This window comes from Bombina bombina, chromosome 2 (genome assembly GCF_027579735.1).
Source record: "Bombina bombina isolate aBomBom1 chromosome 2, aBomBom1.pri, whole genome shotgun sequence".
NCBI classification, from domain to species: domain Eukaryota; kingdom Metazoa; phylum Chordata; class Amphibia; order Anura; family Bombinatoridae; genus Bombina; species Bombina bombina.
In genome coordinates this window covers 156525997-156539429 of record NC_069500.1, presented here as the reverse complement: position 1 = coordinate 156539429, position 13433 = coordinate 156525997, and the positions used below count along the sequence as shown (strand labels likewise).

Here is a 13433-nt window from a genome sequence, read left to right as displayed (position 1 = left end):
TGCTCCAGCTCCAACCACCAGCAGCAGCTGTGTTTACTGAAGCATTTGTGTTCTCTGTCCAGGGGGAACTTAGTTCCACCTGAAAAAATAATGCAAGAACTCCGTTCCCATGAATTCCCGCTGGACTTAACCCCTGCATCCAAGGGGATACAATCACTGTCCTAAGTGCTAGGGGGGGGGGGGGCATTGTGTATCCCCCACCAACCATCCATGTCCAGTCACCTATAAGTCATATTTTTTGAGCACAGGTGGCACTAGCAACCCTACCACCAGATGATTGTGATATAAAGGTATAATGTATGCGAAGGGGTTTATTATACTACACCAAAATGTTAACTCAACAAAACATAGTAATGATGTTCAAATCAGCTGCAATTGATCAAGTTAGATCGTTTGCAGATACAATTATCCCGTTTTTGAAAATCTGAATTTAAATTAATATTTAGAATTTAGGATTTTAGGCTGTTGTTAAAGCTAACGTAATTTGTCTGTGTCCCCCAAAAAAGCTGTATGCGATTTAAATAAAAACCTGTTTTAAATGTTTTGAACTGCAACCGCTTTACACCATAAAATAGGTTTCTGCATGATGCATCCCATTCACACAGTCACAGTCTCTTTACGCCTTAGCGATTGACAATGGCACTCGGCAGGAAGAGGTTAACTGTGTGACCTGTAAAAACAACGTGGCCCACTTCCGGCCAATCGCATCTCTATTCTCATCGCGTCCAATGATTAACAATAAATAGCAACCAATCAAAATATTCGATCCATTATGTCTCCAGGAAGTGCTTTTTGTACAGTTTTTCTGGCAGAAACTGGGAAGTGTAGTGCTGTGTTCTTCCTGTTGCACCGTTTCTCTAACCCTAGTCAGGCGTGCTGGGATTGTATCTATGAGCTTGGAGGTAGGTGCGTTGGTGTAATTACATTTTAAATCTGGAACAGTAAATATATATTTCCCTAGCAAATCACGTGTTTCTTCCTATAACAGGTAACTGTCAGCATTTATTAATATGTATAAGAACCTTGTGCAGACAAAAGCACATACGTGTACCTGGTCATTCCTAGAGCTTTTAGTCATTGGGTGCAAAGGATTAAAACTGAAGACTGATATTTTAAGGGGCATACAAATGTGCCCAAGTGCATTTTAAATAAGAACAGAATAGACTTGTAGTAGTAAAAATGCTTCAGTGGGTAACACACATGCTTTGCATGTCCTGTACACCCTCATTCAAACACTCCACATGCTTAAAAAGCTGTTGGAGGCAATTAATGTGTCAGTGATTACTTGCTTCATATCAGTTCATGGGGCACTCAAAGCCCACTTGCCTATGCTGCTGTAACAGTAATGGCTTAATAAGGAATTTGGAATAAAAATGGGAACATTTTTATTAACAGATATTATATTCATGCACTCACTATTTGTACCTTTAATATGAATTAAAGTGCCATGAAGGTCCCAAATTAAAATAATAAGTCCATTAGGCCACTTGCCTGGAACAAATACCTAAAAGTCAAAAGATGGTAAGCACTGCCCCCCTCCTATTTGTGCTAATAATTTTAGCAGTCAGTTCTTAAAGTGAATGTAAATTTTGATGCTAAAGTGCCCGGTTTTTAAAACTTTGATTAAAAACAGGGGCACTTTAATTCATCAATATTTTCATTTCACTCCTGTTGTGAAAATAAACTTACTTTTTAATCTTCACAGCAGCTCCAGCTTCCTCCACCTGTTTCAAAGCCTCTTCCTGGGTCTAAAATGAGGTATCTGGCTTCCTCCAATCAGAGCAGTGAATCAGACACTGAATCCCCCGGGGGGGGGGAATCTGTGATTGGAGGATGACCTATCAATCATTTCTGACATCAGAAATGGCTTGTGAGACCGGAGGAAGCAGCAGCTGCTGTGTAGTTTAAAAGTTAAGTTTTTTTGTCACAACAGGAGTGAAATGTAAATTTTGATGAATTAAAGTGCCCCTGTTTTTAATCAAAGTTTTAAAAACCGGGCACTTTAGCATCAAAATTTACATTCACTTTAAGTTTGCAACTTGCATTACATAGTTGAATGCTTTGTTGTCTTGATTAGTTTTTCTTTGTAAGATCAGGCTGTGACTTCTATATTTTTATTGCTTCAGGTTTAATAGTTTTTTTAGAGAAATAGCCCATAAAAACTATATGTGACTCACAAGGTTCATTATCAATAGCAAGTGATTACTGACATGACTTGGCCTATGTAATAATGTTTCATTAGCACAAAACATTGCAACATGAGGAATATCAATGTTACTGACAATGCAGTATGATGTTTTAAAATGATAGTTATTTTACAGCAGGGCTAGACAAATTCTGGGAGCCATCATAAAAGTATAGCTCTGCCTCAGGCCTGTCCTTTGGGCAGGGTGAGAGGGCATCTGCCCAGGGCCCCACTCTTTGGAGGCCCCCGCATTTTCAGGGGTGAGGCTATGAGAAGGTGCAATGTATATCCTGAAGAAGTATTTATGGTATCAGAAGGTGTAATCTATACTGTTATTCTTTATATAGGTATCACTGAATGTTGTAACAGGTATTGGTCATACAGGTGGAGGGGAATACGAGTGCCAATGCTAAGGTCCCTGCTCTGCCTGCTAACGTTCTGGATTTGCCTACATCCATCTCCTTAAAAAATCATGAATGATTCCTACAATAGTATTATTTAGTTGTCTTTTTGAAGGGACATCAAAATGTGTAAATAAAATGCTCTAATTATTATTGCACCATTGTTTGCTTGTAACTGTGTTTAAATGGACACACAACTCAAAATTATTTTTCGTGGTTCAGACAGAGCATGTGTTTTAAATTTTACTTCTACTAGTGAATTTACTTTATCTTTTGGTATCAAAAACAAAATCAGTTAAATCTGATTCTGTTACACAGAACTAAATAACACAAGTGATATAGAAACTGTTGCGCTACCCTCTATAGATATATCCAAGGATCCTGCCACTATATAAATAATTCCACTGTGGCCATGATAAAATCTCATTAAAAACAAGAATACATTAATTTTGTTAAAATTAATGTATCGTGGACTCTCAGAAGCAATCAATAGGTATGTCCAAAGTATCTAGATGGAAATGTCCACAGTCTCATACACAATTGTATACTCCTGTATTCTAAATATAATTATAATCCAATATATAAAGCACAGACCTTGAAAGTGGGGACCAGTCACAGTCCCATAGGAACATCTGTATATATCAGAAAACGATGAAAATAATCCGCACACCCAATTGGTGATGAAATAAGGATTTCAGCAGGAGCCTTTAAGTTCAAGATTGAATCGGTCCGGCAAAGCAGCTGCATACGGTGACATTATTCACTATTGCTATTGTTTTGTTTTATATCTTGTACGTGCACTTTTATATAGCGCAATTTTATTTTACATTAAAACTTTTACCCTTAGAGGTTTGTGGTGGGCGCTTGTGTTTTTCTCTTCCTTTGTTCTTCAGTGACAGAACTAAATAAAGAATAATACTAGAGATGCACCAAAATTTGTGCTGCCGAAAATGTTTCATTCCAATTTTGGCCCAAAGAGGGCCAAAATTGCTAAAAATGTACAGCCCTCCCCCGCTCTGAGTTACATGCCTGTCCTTAGCATAAGGTGAGCAGCACAGCACTGGTACACAAAGCACACACATAAGTACCATGACATGATGATATTTGAAACCAGCAGTGCCCTTTTTTTTTTTTTTTTTAGAAGGAAGCCAAAGTTCTGAATACAGTATTCAAAGGAGGATAAGTAAAATGTGTATACACACTTGATATTATCAGACACAGCCCTAAGCACACACAGTGAATACGTATAAGCCTTAGTGCTCATACATCAGCCTCATGTGCGTAGACGTACTATTCGCCTGAGGCAACTATGCATGCACACTATATATGCATAAGCCCCAAACTTGCTCACAGTTGGTACAAATTAGCACCCACCAGACAGTGTATACAAAAAAAGCACAGTAACTTTTCTATAACCACCTTGCATGTAAGGTCATTGCTAAGTCCGGTGGTCCTGGTGATTCGCAGACTCCATTTCGGGCTCCGGACATAAAATTTCAACCGGCAGGAGAACATATTTTTATAATCAAGCAAAAAAAAAACAAACAAAACAAACTCTTTCAAAAGAGGTAGAACTACAAAGAGTTAGACTATCACTGTTAATAACATTCTGTTATTCGCTCTCTCAGTAACTCTGCATTCAAATGCAAAAATGACAACGTGACCACATGCTCCTGGCTGAGGCTGGCTCTCTTTTTGCAGCTATTTTGCCTGCAGCAGAAAAGAGGTGCTCAGATGGTGTCTGAGATGCATAGGTAGGGTTTTGCCAATATCACCAAGGTGGGATATTTCTCTTTATTAGCTTCACCAATGCAAGAGCTTCTTAACAAAGTAAGCCTGGACTTCAGTATAACATAAAAATATCTTGAATATCTATATGCAATGGTAAATAGCCAGCTATAAAGGTTAGGGAAAAATATAATACACACACTTAGAGGTTGAATTTGGTACGTATTACAATTAATTAGAAATGTAAAAAGCGCTAATGACTATCAATATCGGGACAAAGCCTTACACTTTATCTGTACATATATATCAGTACATATAATCAGCAATAGCAAGCAATCCACTAATAATTGTGCAAACAGACAATAATGCATATTAATTTAAATAACTCCCATCAGTCTAGGGTTAGGTGTAAATAACAAGCTCGGCACTAAATCATGCAAAGCATAGTCCCAAATCACCTGATTTAATATAAACAGTCCATATGATGACTCCTATTGTATTTCTGGGTTGTACATACGCCAGGAGTAGTTGTAAACATCTGTAGACGTCTTTTAGGCTAAGGCCATAACCATAAAACACAACACCATGTGCATGAGCTCATCAGAGTAAAGCAGTTGGGCCGTGCACAGACCAACTAATCGATTATGAGATTCGTTGACAACTATTTTCATAATCGATTATTATTGGTTCTATCGATTAGTTGTTGCAGCTCTACTCAGGAGCAACAATGCACAATTGGAGGCTAGCTGCTGATTGGTGGCTATATCTATATATCATTTGCTAGCCAGATGTCTTCAGCTAGTTCTCAGTAGGCCATTGCTGCTCTAGAGTTGATTTTAAAGGGACGGTCTACTCAAATTGTTGTTGTTTAAAATGATAGATAATCCTTTTATTACCCATTCCCAAGTTTTGCACAACCAACACTGTTAATATGTTTTACGTATGTGTTACCTTGTATCTAAGCGTCTGCAGACTGCCCTTTTATTTCATAGCTATTACACAACTCCATGGAAATGAGCACAATGTTATGTATATGGCACACATGAATTAGCAGTGTCTGGCTGTAAAAAGCTAATACAATTTATGAGATAAGAGACTGTCTGTAGTGGCTTAGAAACGGGTAGAATTTTAGAGTTTTAAGCGTGATAAAGTATATTAGTATAACAATGTTGGTTGTGCAAAGCTGGGGAATGGGTAGTAAAGGCATTATCTCTTTTTTTAAACAATCAATATTTTGGAGTAGACTGTCCCTTTATGTGTTTTAAGCCCTTTGCAAGGGTTAAACACAGAGCACTTAATTATTGCACTATTACTTGCATGTAAATAACAATGCACTACTGGACCTAGCTGAACTCATCGGGTAAGCAAATGGCGAGGCATATGTGCATAGCGCCAAACGGCTCCCAGTAGTGCTTTGCTGAGCCTACACAGCTGGATTGTACAAAAAGTGCTGCTGAACACTATGGTTTCTACTATGTATGTAACCTTTTTTTGTGGGGGTTAAATACATAAAGGTGCAGGGTTACTGGTCCTAAAATTATATGCTGTAATTAAGAGCATGTCATTTTATGACTTATGGCCCTTTAAAGGGGCATGAAACCCATTTTTTCCCTTTAATTCAGATACAGCATGAGATTTAAAACAACATTCCAAGTTGCTACTTTTATCTAATTTGTTTTGTTCTGTAGGTATCCTTTGTTGAAAAGGATACATAGGTAGGCTCTGGAGCTGCTGATTGGTGGCTGCACAAATATGCCTCAAGTAATTGGCTTATCCAATGTGTTAACTAGCTCCCAGTAATGCATTGCTTTTTCTTCAACAAAGGATAACAAGAGAATAAAGTAAAATAGATAATAGAAGTAAATTGGAAAGTTGTTTAAAATTGTATTCTTTCTCAATCAAGAAAACGTATTTTGTTTTTTAGTTTTCATGTACCTTTTTAATAAATACAGCTTTGCATTTACTATTATGAACTAATAGTTTTTTTTTTTTTTTTTCTTCTCATTCTACAGTTAACTGAAGACCAAAATAAATATCAAGAACATTGCGCATGAAGAGATTGCGTCAGTTACCATCAAAACAAGAGGTAGTGGGAGTCCAATGTGGGTATTTGAGTGTACATAAGATGATGCCCAATTTGTAAAAAATATTATAGAGTTATGGATAAATTGTATGACCAAAGTGATATGAAACACACTTTTTTTTTTTTTTCTTCATGATTTAAATAGACCATGCAACTTTCTAATTTACTCCTATTAAAGGAACATAATACTCAAATGCTAAATCACTTGAAACTGATGCAATATAACTGTAAAAAGCTGACAGGAAAATATCACCTGAGCATCTCTATGTAAAAAAGGAAGATATTTTACCTCACAATTTCCTCAGCTCAGCAGGGTAAGTTCTGTCTAAAACATATACTCAGCTGCAGGTAAAAAAAAATAAATGAAGAAATGAACAGCAGCCCATCAGCAGTGCTGAGGTCATGAACTCTTTTACTGTGATCTCATGAGATTTCACTTAATTCTCATGAGATTTCATTGTAAACTTCCTTTCCCTGAATAGGGAAATAACATGAGAGTGCACGAGGCTCATCCCTTCGGCTGTCCCGGGACAGACATACTAATATGCTGCTTAGAAATCCTTTACAGTGGGATGTGGCTACTGAGGAACTTTTGAGGTAAAATATCTTTCTTTTTTACATAGAGATGTTCAGGTGATATTTTCTAGTCAGCTTTTTACAGCTAGACTGCATCACTTTCAATTGTTTAAACATTTGGGTATTATGGCCCTTTAATTATCAATTTCTCTTTGTATCTTTATTCGAAAAAGAAGGAATGTAAGCTTAGGAGCCAGCCCATTTTTGGTTCAGCACCTGAGTAGCGTTTGCTGATTGGTGGCTAAATGTAGAAGAAAAATTGATAATAGGAATAAATTAAAAAGTTGCTTAAAATTGCATTCTCTATCTGAATCATGAAAGAAAAAAAAAATTGTGTTTTATATCCCTTTAACATAACTATAAGGTAACATCATCTATCTATCTTTTTCTCTTGTTCTTTTTCTCTCTCCCTCCTTACATGCATTGCATGCTTATGCACCCTATCTTTGTCAGCTATTAAGTGTCAAACTCACTACTGAACAGATTCAGATTCTCAGGGTTTATATTAATTACTAGTCCAAGGTAAAGTGCCAGATTTCAGCCAGTTTTATTTATCCATTCAAGAGTCACGAGCATAATCTAGGTAATTTCTAAAATGTAGTTTTGAACTTCATTCTGTGCTAGCCAGTAGCAATGAAAACTTCAAAGAAGCTCATCTGCCACATTCTATTTCTTCTGAGCTATTATGAAAATGTGTTACCTAGAACAAGGCTGAGCTATTATAAAATACAGGTGTTCCTAATGTAAAACTAAAAAAATAATAATCTTAATTAATAAAAAAGGAAGTGCTTGCGGATTTGCAAAAGTAGATTAGAGGATTAAAAGATACATTCTCAAAATAACTAGGTCTGTAAGATTATTCTTCATCAGCAGGTAAACAAATTCAAAAGGGCAAAAAATCACTACAGAGAGCAATACTACTATAACTTTTAATATGCAATTATATTATGTGCGAGTGTCCGGTTTTTAAAAATATGGTTAAATACAGGGGCACTTTAATTCATCAAAATTTACATTTCAGTCCTGTGTTTTTTTTTGTTGTTTTTTTTTTACCTTTTCAATCTTCACAGCAGCTCCAGCTTCGTCCACCCTTTGCAAAAGCCTCTTCCTGGGTCTAAAATGAGGAATCCGGCTTCCTCCAATCATGGCGTTGAATCAGACATGGATTCCCCCGGAGGGGGGAAACTGTGATTGGAGGATGACCTATCCATCATTTCTGACATCAGAAATGGCTTGCGACGACCAGAGGAAGCTGGAGCTGCTCTGAAGATTAAAAGGTAAGTATTTTTTTTTTCTCCTCACAACAGGAGTGAAATGTAAATTTTTATGAATTAAAGTGCCCCTGGTTTTTTTTTTTTTTTTTTGTTTGTTTTTTTAAATCAAATTTTTAAAAACCGGGCACTTAAGCCTCAAAATTTACATTCACTTTAAGTTCATTGTAAAAATATATAAACTGATTTTAGGGTACTCCTGGATCTTGATCAATTTTCATTGATTCATGATTACTAAAAGGACCACTATACACAGTAGAATAGCATAATCCAATGCATAAAAAAAAAAATTGCAAAAGGTGTTTTTTGGGGTTTTTTTCTGACAGATGTCATTTATAGTTTCCTTCCTAAGGCATCATGTGACCGCTATCAGCCAATAACAAAATGCATATATCCTGTGAATCTTGCACATGCTCAGTAGGAGCTGGTGCCTTTTAGAAAGTGTGAATTTAAAAAGACTGTGCACATTAAGATAATAGAAGTGAATTGGAATGTTGTTTAAAATTTGTGTTATATCTGAATCATGAATGTTTTAATTTTGACTTGACTGTCCCTTTATGAGACCTTTTTGGTATTAACACTTTTGCAGAGACTAATTTGGGTTTAGCATTAGCCTGGCACACTTTGTTGAACCCTCACTTATCCTGGCCTCACACATTCACCCCTCATTTAACTCCTATGCTCTTAATTAAAGGGATATGAAACCCATTTTATTTTCTTATGATTCAGATAGAGTAGGCAATTTTAAGAAACTTTCTAATTTTACTCCTATTCATTTTTCTTCATTCTCTTGATATCTTTATTTGAAAAGCTGGAATGTAAAGCTTAGGAGCTGGTCCATTTGGTTCAGCACTTGGGTAGCCACCAATTATCAAACGCTGCCCAGGGTTCTGAACCAAAAAATGGGCCGGCTCCTATGCTTACATTCCAGCTTTTCAAATAAAGAAACCAAGAGAACAAAGAAATTGTTAATAGGAGTAAATTAGAAAGATGCTTAAAATTGCTTGCTCTATCTGAATTATGCAAGAAAAATAAATTGGGTTTCAGATCCCTTTGACCATTTTGTTTTATTTTCATCTATACACCTCATATCACTAACATGAATCCAAACATGACCATACTGTTCGTGATAACCCTTTTCTCACTCCAATTTTGTTCGCATCACTAACGCCATAAGCACACACCTCAAAAAGGATTTCCAAATTCCTATTCCTTATGTTACTTTCCCTTGCAAATGATGTAGAGTCTAACCCTGGTCCACCAACAAATTCCATTCCTAGCCTTCCAGCTAAAAAAGGACTCTCCTTTGTGCACTGTAATATCCGCAGCTTACTACCAAAAATTGATGCACTGCAAGCATGGTGTTTACAATACAAGCCCAAAATCATTGTGATCTCTGAATCGTGGCTAACCGCAAAAATACCTGACTCTGCCATTGCAATATATGGGTATTCATGCCATAGAAATAATAGAGCAAAGAGAGGAGGCGGCATTGTAATTTATGTTGACAATTCCACAAAGTACACCCCCTTACAAAAATCTAGCTCTCCTGCCACCTTTGATTTCCTTTCTTTCACAATCGAGATCCTGTGCAGTAAAGCAATCATTGTTGCAGGAATCTACCGCCCACCTAGCTCCCCTGTGCATTCCCTTTCTGACATAGCACATCTCCTTTAGTGAAACCATAGCTCAAAACCCAAAAAGTGAAATTTTGGTTTTTGGAGATTTTAATATTGATTGGCTGAATCCAAAAAATAAGTAGCTTGCTGTTTAAATCTTTGCAGCTAACGCAATTAATCTCCTCCCCAACTCGCATAAACATCAAAAGCAATAATCACACCCTGCTCGATTGGATTCTCTCCACTTCTCCCGACCGAATCCAGGAGGAAGGTGTTCTCCCTAACAATTTCAGTGATCACTGCTTAGTGTACTGCGTGCGCAAAATAAAGGCAACTAAATCCTCTCCCGAGGCTAAAATCACCAGGTCCTTCAAAAAATGTAATCTTCAATCATTTCTAAATGAATCTCCCCTGGCACAGATTAAACCTAATCCCAGATCTAGACTCTGCAGTTGAATTCTTTCAGTCTGAACTCCTACAAGTATGGAATTTACATGCCCCACTGCGTAAGGTGAGAGTAAAAGGAGCACACTTGAATTGGATCACAGCTGACCTCATTTAAATGTACCAGTTTCGGGATTCATTGTGGTCAACGTTCAAGCATACATGCTCTATGTCAGGGTTTTTTCCCTGCTTTGTTTTCCATGTGCTGCTGGCAGCCGTTTTACTCACCTCTCTTGCTGACTCTGGTGCATAGTGTGTGATGCTGCTAATTTCCTGCATGCCCTTTTATGCTCAGACTGGTGTACATCATCCATGTGAGACAGGATGCAGTCTCAGAATTGTGATGTCATCACTTATTATTTAAAGGGCCTCTGTTCAGTATGCTCTGCCCTTGCGTTGTCTCAGACCTGTTTGTGAGTTCCAGTTCCTGTGTATTACCTGGCTGTCTGACGTCCCTCCTGATTCTGCTGTTCTCCTTGTTCCTGATTCCGGCTTGTCTGACTATTTGCTTTGGCTCCTGACTCGGCTCGTCTGACTACCAGCTCTGGTTTTGACTCCTGGCTTATTTGACTTGTGGACTTTTTATTATTTTTTTGGTATTAATAAAGGTGTGATTATTTTTGCACTTCTCGTCAGTCTGATTCCTGACACTCTATGAACGATCACTAAGTATATAGAAAATGGCGAAATATATGCACTTAACAAACCAAATTGGCCAAGGCCCAATATTTCTGTGAAAATCTGAACAATAACATATCAAATCCTAGAAAGTTTTGGAAACTCATAAATAACTTCCAAAATCCACCAATCCACTGTCAGTGTGGACAAACCCTGCAACTCTCCTTAGAAGTAGCAAATGCCTTTTTAATAGTTATTTTGTCGGATGCTCCACCACCCTGATTGACAAACTAATAAATGACACGCATCCTGAAACTACAAATGTGGATCAGGCCCCACTAAATCAGCAAAGACCCAATATAGAGAAGTTCAATTTTAGACCTGTACCCATCAATGTCATTAAGAAACACGTTAATAATCTAAAAATGAAAAATCAGCCTGGACCTGATCAAATCCCGGCAAAGCTATTGAAGCTCAGTGCGCCGGCAATTGCTAAACCTGTCACAACCCTAATTAACGAATCCTTGGTATCTGGATACATACCCAAACTTTGGAAAACTGCAAGAGTAGTGCCTATCCATAAATGTGGGGAGTTAACCTTGGTTTCTAACTATCGCCCTATATCATTGCTCCCAGTATTGTCAAAAATCTTAGAAAAATGCGTCCATACGCAACTATGTGAGTATTACCAACAATCTAACTATCTGACCCCTGAGCAATCAGGTTTTCGCCTGAATCACTCCACTTCAACTGCCCTCCTAAAAGCTTGCAACGACATCCAAACTGGCATGGAACAAGGAGACCTAACTGGAGCTATTTTCCTTGATTTTGCAAAGGCCTTTGACACAGTTGACCACGACCTACTACTACTCAAACTAAAAAACTCTGGTATTGCTGATATTCCGTTAACCTGGTTTCGATCATATGTATCGGATCGATCACACTATGTCTCAATATCTGACAGCAACTCCCTCACATGTGGTGTTCCATTTTCGGCCCCCTACTATTCACATTATTTTTATAAATGATTTGCCTAATGTCTGCAAATCCTCAACCGTACGCAGATGACACGGTAATCTATGCAAACAATTCCAATCTGCCGCAGCTTGAAGCAGTGCTCCAAGACCAGTTCAGAGGTAGAATAGTGGATCTCAAAAAAACAAACTCTTACTAAACACTGACAAAACTGTCACAATGATCTTTGGAACGGGACCTAAATTACACAAATTAAAAAATTCCCATCTACGCAGCAAAACAAAATCTAATTGCACACTGACCGCAGTCCACTCTTTCAAATACTTGGGTATATTGTTGGACCCCAATCTATCTTTTGGCCTCCACATAGAAAAACTTGCATCTAGACTTTATCCAAAACTAGGTGCCCTGTACAGAAACAAATCCTGCCTCAGCCCTACAGTAAAGGAAACCATTGTACAGCAAATGCTGATGCCTATCATGGATTACGGGGACGTAGTATATGCACCTGCACCGCAAACTCGCCTTAAAGTGAAGGTAAAGTTCTCATCTTTCTAACTTTTCAAATGTAAGTAGCATTAAAAATAATGTGAGTTTAATTCATCAATTTCGTAGAAAATCGATATTTAACGTTTTATCTGCTTTTGCAAACTCTATTCTCCTCGTTCTGTAATCTGCCCGTAATTTTTTTTTTTTGGCAGCCAGGTCACGTTGTTCTATTATCCAATTATCTGTCTGGCCGTTAGGTGGCCGTCATTTGACGTCACTGCATAACTATTTCATCTGTGCATGCGTTAGATACACTTCCTGTATCTTATAAGCCGTGCTCGTTCCAGCTTTGCGCATGCGCAACTCGCCCGAACGCACTTTGTTTAGCAACAATTGTCAAAAGTATCGTCTGTTAGAAAACGGCAAGCAGCCTTTACACTTCGCTTACAAGATAGTAATGAATGAATAGATATATATTTCAGATGGTAATAGTCTTTAGTCGCGCAGGCACAAATTGAGGTTGAGGCGTAATGTGCGCATGCGCAAGATTGAAGAAAATCGAGAACGCGCATTTACCATACGTATAGAGCAGGTGGCAACGCTCTATACGTAATACAACAAGAAAGCAGGAAATAACTGGAATGAGGAGCTTTAATCGGCCGGTCACGTAAAGAAAAACTATTTATTTTATATTGATATATATATATAGTAATATGTCATACAAACTTAGCGATCTTGCTATATTTGGAACAATTAACACAATACTGCTTTCATTTCCCTAAAACTTTACCTTCACTTTAATACATTGTATAACTCGTTCTGCCGCTTTGTGCTACAATGTAACTACAGGACCCACCATTGTGACATGCTAAAAGAACTAAACTAGCTGACGCTGGAATCCAGAAGCACCCTCCATCTTTCCTGCCTTGTGTTTAAGAGCCTTTCTGGGAAGCTCCCACCCTATCTGAGCAGAATGCTCTCCCCGGCTATTCCCACCTCCTATAACCTCCGATCCAGTACAAGCACATTATTTAGTCTGCCTCA

The 13433-nt window shown here is 37.8% G+C and overlaps 1 protein-coding gene across 4 annotated transcripts in view; it reads left to right on the top strand.

The window, feature by feature from the left end:
• Positions 1-696: 696 nt before the first annotated feature.
• Positions 697-13433, top strand: part of SMIM15 (small integral membrane protein 15) — a 29674-nt gene continuing 16937 nt past the window's right edge. Inside the window, exons 1-2 of one of the 4 annotated variants that reach the window (XM_053701312.1) lie at positions 697-902; positions 6327-6416. The gene's annotated coding sequence lies outside the window, so the exon portion shown is untranslated. Of the gene's footprint in view, positions 907-6326; positions 6417-13433 lie in introns of all 4 variants that reach the window. The other 3 variants (XM_053701314.1, XM_053701313.1, XM_053701310.1) reach the window with 3 other exon arrangements.